Below are 8,079 nucleotides of genomic sequence, written 5' to 3'. Positions count from 1 at the left end.
TTGCTTCTCCCCCTCCCTTTTGTCCCTTTTCCCTTCTCTTTCTTTCTTTCTCTTCTTTTTTATTCTTTTTATATTAGGTGCTGCAGGGAGTGCTTCACATTTGCTCTATTTCCTCTTCTCTGTGTGTAATGATTTTGGCCACCAACACTATCCCCTTTCCTCTACATCTTTCCTCCATCATTTATTGTTTCTCTTACATTCCACCTCTCTTTGTTTGGCCCCCAAAATTTATGACTTTTTATTTCTAATCACTCTTAATATTATCTTCCTTTTCTCTTTCCCTTTTTCTTGAAAACAATGATCTTTTAATTCATACTATATTTCTCCCCATATTCATTTGACTGTCTCATTATAGGTACTCTACTTTACTTACTGTTATATATCTACACAGCTTACATGAATTTAATATCCATTCTCCTAGATCTCACATGATTACTCTGTTAACATGTACTATAAATACTATTATAAATTTTCTTTTCTTACTCATTTTTCTTTCTATGGCTCTTATATTTTCCTTCAAGTGAACTTAGCCAGCAACAAGAAAACAGAATAAGAAGAACAAAGTGACAAAGAGAAAACATAACGTGCAAGCAAAAACAACTAATTAAACCCCAATATTAGACAAAGATGCTAAGGAACTGATTAAAGCAGTCAAGATAAAATGATGACCAGACAGCAACAAAAAACTACAAACCAAACCAAAAATCAGGAAAACATGCCCCAATCTAATGAACAAACTAAAAACCAGGAAGAGGAGCAGAACATCAAACAAGTAATTAAAGCTCTCAAAACATATATTATCAACCAATTTCAGGAAGTGAAGGAAAAGATTAAGAATATGAAGAAAACACTTGGAGAGAATACAGAACAAATTACAATCATACACAAAAAGATAACAGATATGATGGTGATGAATAGCAAAATTCAAGAAATCAAAAATACACTCTCAGCAAATAACAGTAGGCTGGAAGAGGCAGATAAAAGAATTAGTGATGTGGAAGACATTACACCTGAAATCAAACAGAGAGAAGATCAGATTGATAAAAAGATACAAAAAATCTAGCAGGGATTTAGGGACCTGAATGACAATGCAAAACAGGCAAACATGTGAATTATAGGCATCCCAGAAGGAGAAGAGAAGAGAAAGAGGACAGAAGGGGTGTTGGAGGGAATAAGGGTTGAAAACTTTGAAACCTATTGAGGGAGATGGATGAACATGTCCAGAAAGTACAATGCACCCCAAACACCATAAATCCCAACAGGCCTACCCAAGACATATACTTGTCAAATTACCCAAAGCTCAAAACAAAGAGAAAATACTAAAAGCAGCAAGAGAAAAGAGAACCATTTCATACAAATAAGGCTCCATAAGATTAAGGGCTGATTTCTCATTGAAACCATGGAGGCAAGAAGGCCAGTAGTATGACATAGTCAAGGTACTAAAAGAAAAAAATTTCCAACCAAAAATACACTATCCAGCAAAGTTAGCATGGAAAAATGATGGAGAGTTCAAAATATTCACAGATAAACAGAAATAAGAAAGTATGCCAACAAAGAATCCTGTCCTTCAAGATATACTAAAGGGAGATCTGTAGGAAGAAAGAGAAAAACAAGAGAGACAGGGGGGGGGGGACAAGATGGTGGCTGAGTGAACTTCCCTGATAGTATCTCCTGCAGGGAGTCGGCTGGGTGGTGTTGTAGGCTCTTTGGGACCGGGCTGTTTTGGGATTTTTGCTGGTCAGGAGGTGTCTGGACATCGATTTGGATGGAAGGTAACAGAGAGGATACGTCTGTGAAATGTACATGGAGATCCCAGCTGCACGTGGAAGATTCCTGCTTTGGGTGGGCGGAGTTGCAGCGGCAGCAGGCTCGGGGCGATGGGATTTTTTTTCTTTTTTTTCTTTTTTTTGGAGGCTCTGCAGTATGGGGGAGTTCTTGGGCCCTGGGCAGCCTATTGGGGGGTTGGTGTGACGGGAGGCGCTTGCAGACCAATTTGGGCAGACAGACGGGAGTTTTATGGCAAAGTGGGGGGAATTTTTGATTGTGGACACAAACAATAGCGTTTCCACCTAGAGCCATGCCCCCCCAAGCCCGGCTTCTGACCTACAGCAGTCTAAAGTGATAGCAACAAAGAGATGCTACCAGGGTCTCATAGGGTGGGAGACTTTGGAAGCTGATTAGGGGAATATTTTGCGAAGCATGGGAATTTCGGGTTTGGACTCAGTTATTAGCATTTTGGGCTGGAGCCCCTTCCCCAGACCTGGATATTGATCTGAGTCATTAAATTGATTGCAGCCTAGAGGCACCCCCAGGTGGCCATTCCAGGGGGGCCACAGGGTGGGAGGGTTCCTGAAGTCAATTGGTGATATATCCACACAATAGACCCTACTAAGTGAGTGAATTGTAGGATACAGAACACAGGATAGAGCTTGTGGATGTGACCTCACCCATAGGGCTGGCACCCAGCTGTGGAGATCCCTGAAGGCTGTGATGCACTGTGGTGCTCCCAGGCATCCTGTTAACCGGACTTGAGGTTGCCAGGGTCTGAGTTCCCTGGACTCTGGTGGCCCACACCCCAGGGACTCAAACCTCTTGAGTCCTCAATAACTCAGACTTTCCATCCCTGAATCCACCACGCCCTGAGGTCCATCTGAGGTCCTTAAATGTCCTAGCCCTCAACGTTTGTGATTTTTCTTCTTTGTTTGGTTTTGTTGTGTTTTTTTTTTTTGTTATTCTATTTCTATTTTTTATTCTAATTTTTTTTAATGTTCTGATTCCTGGCATTGGATTATCCCCTAGTCTTTCCTCCCAGCATATCCCTCAAAGTCTCTTTTTTCCCCCTCTTTTTCTTGTCCCCCATCTTCTTCTTATTCTATTTTATCTTAACAATACAATAGGTCCTGCAGGAAACACCTCACATTTGCTGGGTTTTCCTCATCTTCCACTGCCTCATTTCTCTGTGAATAGATTTTGGCTATCTACACTATCCCCTTTCCCCTACATCTTGATATCCTCCACCATTTACTATCTCTCTTATATTCCCACCTCCCTTTCTTTGATCCACAAAGTGTCTAACTCTTAATTTCTCTAATACCTTTGTTTTGTTTTCTGTCTGGTATCCACTCTTGAAACTATTACCCTTCTTTTCTCTTTCCCGTCTCCCATGAAAACAATAGCTTCTTAGTGCATACCATATTCCTCCCATCTTCAGACATCTACCTCATTATAGGTACTCTACCTACTGCTATAACTCTACACAATTTACATGAATCTAACCTCCATCCCCCCAGAAACTCATATTGTTGCTTTGTTAACATATATCACTAATTACTACTTTACACTTTTTTCCTTCCTTACACAATTGCCTCTCCCCGACACTAATACTTTCCTTTAAAGTGAACTTAACCAGCAATAAGAAATTAGAATAAGAAGAACAAAGTGCCAAAGAAAAGATATAACACTTATGCAAAAAACAACAGCTAATTAATCTCCAAGACTAGACAAAGAAGCTAAGGAACTGATTAAACCCCGTCAAGAAAAAAATGATGACCAGACAGCAACAAAAAATCTACAAACCAAACCAGTAATAAGGAAAACATGGCTGAATCCAATCAACAAACTAAAAATCAGGAAGAGGAGCAGAACTTCGCACAAGAAATGAAAGATCTTGGGGGAGTGAAACCAACGCCTGGCTCCGAGCAGCAGCCTCAGCCTCCGCGGCCACCGACAGGTTTCTCTGGCCAAGTGTTGATCTATACCAGTCTGCAAGCATGGGGGAATATTTTTGCTAACCTCTTCAAGGGCCTTTTTGGCAAAAAAGAAATGCGCATTCTCATGGTTGGCCTGGATGCTGCAGGAAAGACTACTATTTTGTACAAACTGAAACTTGGTGAAATTGTCACTACTATTCCTACTATCGGTTTCAACGTGGAAACTGTAGAATACAAAAACATCAGCTTCACCGTGTGGGACGTGGGTGGCCAGGACAAGATCCGGCCTCTGTGGTGCCACTACTTCCAGAACACACAAGGTCTCATCTTTGTGGTCGACAGCAATGACCGAGAACGTCGTGAACGAGGGCCCGCGAAGAGCTCATGAGGATGTTGGCAGAAGACGAGCTCAGGGATGCCATCTTACTAGTGTTTGCTAACAAGCAGGATCTTCCCAATGCTATGAACGCTGCTGAAATCACAGATAAACTGGGATTGCATTCTCTGCACCACAGAAACTGGTACATTCAGGCCACCTGTGCCACCAGTGGGGATGGGCTTTACGAAGGACTGGACTGGTTGTCCAATCAGCTCCGGAACCAGAAGTGAACCAAGACCATGTCCTCCTCCCTTTCTCCTCCTCTCCCTCTTACTTCCTCCTCTTCGCCCTCCGCTTTACTCTCATGTGGCAAACTGTGCTACTCTGTGGTATTGAGTGCCAGAAGCTGTTTCCATGGGTTTTTGGTCACAGTATGTATTGCACCATGCTGTAAATGTGGCAGACGCAGCCTGCAAACAGGTTTTTTATTTAATGTAAATAGTTTTTGTTTCCAGTGAGGCAGTTTCTGGTACTCCTATGCAATATTACTCAGCTTCTTTTATTGTAAAAAAAAAAAAAAAGGAAATCAACTCCCTGTTGAGTACTGAGAAGGGATTTCAGGCGCTCTGGCACCTGGGCTTCCAGGAGTTACTGGGTTGGAAGAGCCGAGCGCGCCTCCTTGACTTTAGATCTTGTCGAGGTCCATTTTGGTGGTTGGTTTTTAACCCAAACTCAGTGCATTTTTTAACATAGTTACACATAAAAGATAAGGAGAACACTTGAACACACAGAAGGGAGAAATATGCCTAGTGTAGGTTTTGCAGTAACAACCTGAATACTGGTCCATCTGATCGTCTGTGTTTCCCTTTGGGAACGTGAGAGAAGGTGACAGAAATCAAATCCACGATCAAATTTTGCATGGTCACAATAGAGATCCCTGTAATTACGCTTTGTCTTCGGATCATCCTGTATTTCATAGAGTTTGTGCTTGTACTTGTGCTCACATGGTTACCGAGGAAACAAGCTTTGAGGCTGTGGTATGGCCCAGGCCACCAACTGAGACCATCGGCGCCTCCGTCCGGTCACTGGGGCCTTGGGTTCTTCCCCCTCCAGCCAGGTCACTGGTGTCGGGCCACTCAGGGACCCCCGGGAGAGGTCTGTGCTGCTGGCCACAGGCATCGGCAGCAGCCTTTGGCTCTCAGTGTAGAAAAAGGCTGGGAACCACCAACCTATTCTTTTGGTCAGGTGTGTGGTGCTTTTGTTTGAAACCACTTGCCAGAGCAGAGAGTCTGTTTTTCCCGGCATTTACTCAGAGTAGCTCTCTCGGGGTGCCCTGGGGTCTCCCCAGCAGAAACGCATGCAGTATGGACAGTCACTCCATCTAGAGCGCCCAGCCTGTCTCGGAGCACCCCTACCTGTATATGTGTGAAGTAGCTTTCACTCCCTCCTCCTGCAAGGGTCATTTGCCATCAGAAAAAGACGACCTCTATCCTTTTTCTTTTGTATTTTGATAAACACTGAAGAAGCTGGAGCTGTTAAACTTTATCTTGGGGGAAAAACAACCTCAGAACTGGTTTATTTGGTGTTGTGGAACCCCTTACTGCTTTCAATAAACAATTAGTAATCAACTGTTTTGTATACTTGTTTTCAGTTTTCATTTCGACAAACAAGCACTGTAATTATAGCTATTAGAATAAAATCTCTTAACTAAAAAAAAAAAACAAAAAAAAAAAGAGAAATGAAAGATCTCAGAACGTTTATCACCGACAAATTTGATAAAATAATGGAATAGGTTAACAACATGAAGACAACACTTGGAGGGGAAATTGCAGACATAGGCAGAAAAATAACACATATGATGGAAATAAACACCACAATTCAAGAAATCAAAAATACACTTGGAGCAAATATCAGCAGACTAGAAGAGGCAGAGGAGAGAATTAGTGATGTGGAAGACAGTGCATTGGAAATCAAATAGATAGTAGAAGTGGTCAATAAAAAGATAGAAAAAATCCAGATAGGACTTAGGGACCTGAATGATAATGCAAAATGCTCAAACATACGTATTATAGGCATTCTAGAAAGGAGAAGAGAAGGGAAAGGGGTCAGAAGGAGTGTTGCAAGAAATAATGGCTGAAAACTTCCCAAATCTACTGAAAGAGACAGATGTACATATCCAAGAAGCACAGTGCACTCCACTGGTCATAAACCCCAACAGGCCCACCCCAAGACACATACTTGTCAAATTATCCAATGCTCAAGACAAAGAGAAAATTCTAAAAGCAGCAAGAGAAAAGAACACCATTACATACAAGGGAAACTCCATAAGATTAAGTGCTGATTTCTCATCTGAAACCATGGAGGCAAGAAGGCAGTGGTATGATATAGTCAAGGTACTAAAGGAAAAAAATTTCTAACCAAGAATACCCTATCCAGCTAAACTAGCATTCAAAAATGATGGAGAGTTCAAAATATTCACAGATAACCAGAAACTGAAAGAGTATATCAACAAGAAACCTCCCCTTCAAGAAATTCTAAAGGGAGTGCTGCAGGAAGAAAGGAAAAAAACAGGACAGGCAGAGTGGAGGAGAGTGTAAAAGCAACAAAAAAGATGAAAATAGAAGGGAAAAAAATTAATACAAACAAAATATGACAAACACAAATCCAATCAAAATATGGCTAACACAAATAATTCCCTGAAAGTAATAACACTGAATGTCAATGGATTAAACTCACCTATCAAAAGATTCAGACTGGGACACTGGATAAGGAAATATGACCCATCTATATGCTGTCTACAAGAGACACATCTTAGATCCAGAGACTCATGGAGGTTGAAAGTGAATGGCTGGAAAAAATCAAACAAGCAAACAATAACCAAAAAAGGGCAGGAGTAGCTATATTAATATCAGACAAAATAGACTTTAAATGTGAAACAATTGTGACAGACAAAGAAGGATACTACATTTTAGTGAAAGGGACAATCTGTCAAGAAGATCAAATGATCCTAAACATTTATGCTCCTAACAAGGGTGCCTCTAAATATGTGAGGCAAGCGCTGGAAAAACTAAGTGAAAAAATAGATGCATCTACAATTATAGTGGGGGATTTTAATACACCACTATCAACTCTGGACTGAACATCTCAAAAGAGAATCAATAAAGAAACAAAACATTTGAACAGTATATTAAAAGAGCTGGATCTAATAGACATATATAGATCATTACACCCAAACACAGCAGGATATACATTTTTCTCAAGTACACATGGAACATTCTCCAAGATAGACCATTTGCTAGGTGACAAAGAAAGGCTCAATGAATTCAGAAAGATTGAGAGCATACAAAACAATATCTCTGACCACAGTGGAGTGAAGCTGGAAATTTGCAAGGGACATAGGCCCAGACTTCACACCACGATTTGGAAATTAAACAGCACACTCTTAGAAAAACAGTGGGTCAAAGAGGAAATCTCAAAAGAAATCAATGACTACCTTGAAACAAATGATAATGATAACACAACATATCAAAATTTATGGGATGCAGCAAAAGCAGTACTGAGAGGGAAATGTATAGCCATAAATTCATATATCAAAAAAGAAGAAAGAGGGAAAATTGAAGAACTAACTGCACTCTTGAAGGAATTAGAAAAACAACAACAAAGTAACCCAACAGGAAGAAGAAGGAAGGAAATAACAAAGATAAGAGCAGAACTAAATGAAATAGAAATAAGAAAGCACTTGAAAAGATAAACAAGACCAAGAGCTGGTTTTTTGAGAGGATCAACAAAATTGACAAACCTTTAGTGAGACTATCAAAGACAAAAAGAGAGAAGATGCAAATACACAAAATAAGAAATGAGAAAGACGATATCACCACTCACCCCACAGAAATAAAGTCTATCATAAGAGGATACTTTGAAAAACTATATTCCAACAAAAATGGCAATTTAGAGGAAATGGAAAAATTCCTAGAAACACATAAGCAGCCCACATTGACGAAAGAAGAAATTGATGATCTCAACAAACCAATCACAAGCAAAGAGATAGAA

The 8,079-nt window shown here is 40.5% G+C and overlaps 1 pseudogene; it reads left to right on the top strand.

Annotated features, from left to right (window-relative positions):
• The first annotated feature begins 3,597 nt into the window (after positions 1-3,597).
• Positions 3,598-5,560, top strand: LOC131274491 (ADP-ribosylation factor 1 pseudogene; annotated as a pseudogene).
• The last annotated feature ends 2,519 nt before the right edge of the window (positions 5,561-8,079 follow it).

Source organism: Dasypus novemcinctus, chromosome 19, assembly GCF_030445035.2.
Source record: "Dasypus novemcinctus isolate mDasNov1 chromosome 19, mDasNov1.1.hap2, whole genome shotgun sequence".
Taxonomy (NCBI): Eukaryota; Metazoa; Chordata; class Mammalia; order Cingulata; family Dasypodidae; genus Dasypus; species Dasypus novemcinctus.
The sequence above is the reverse complement of the archived record's forward strand: the minus strand, read 5'-3'. Positions and strand labels throughout refer to the sequence as shown.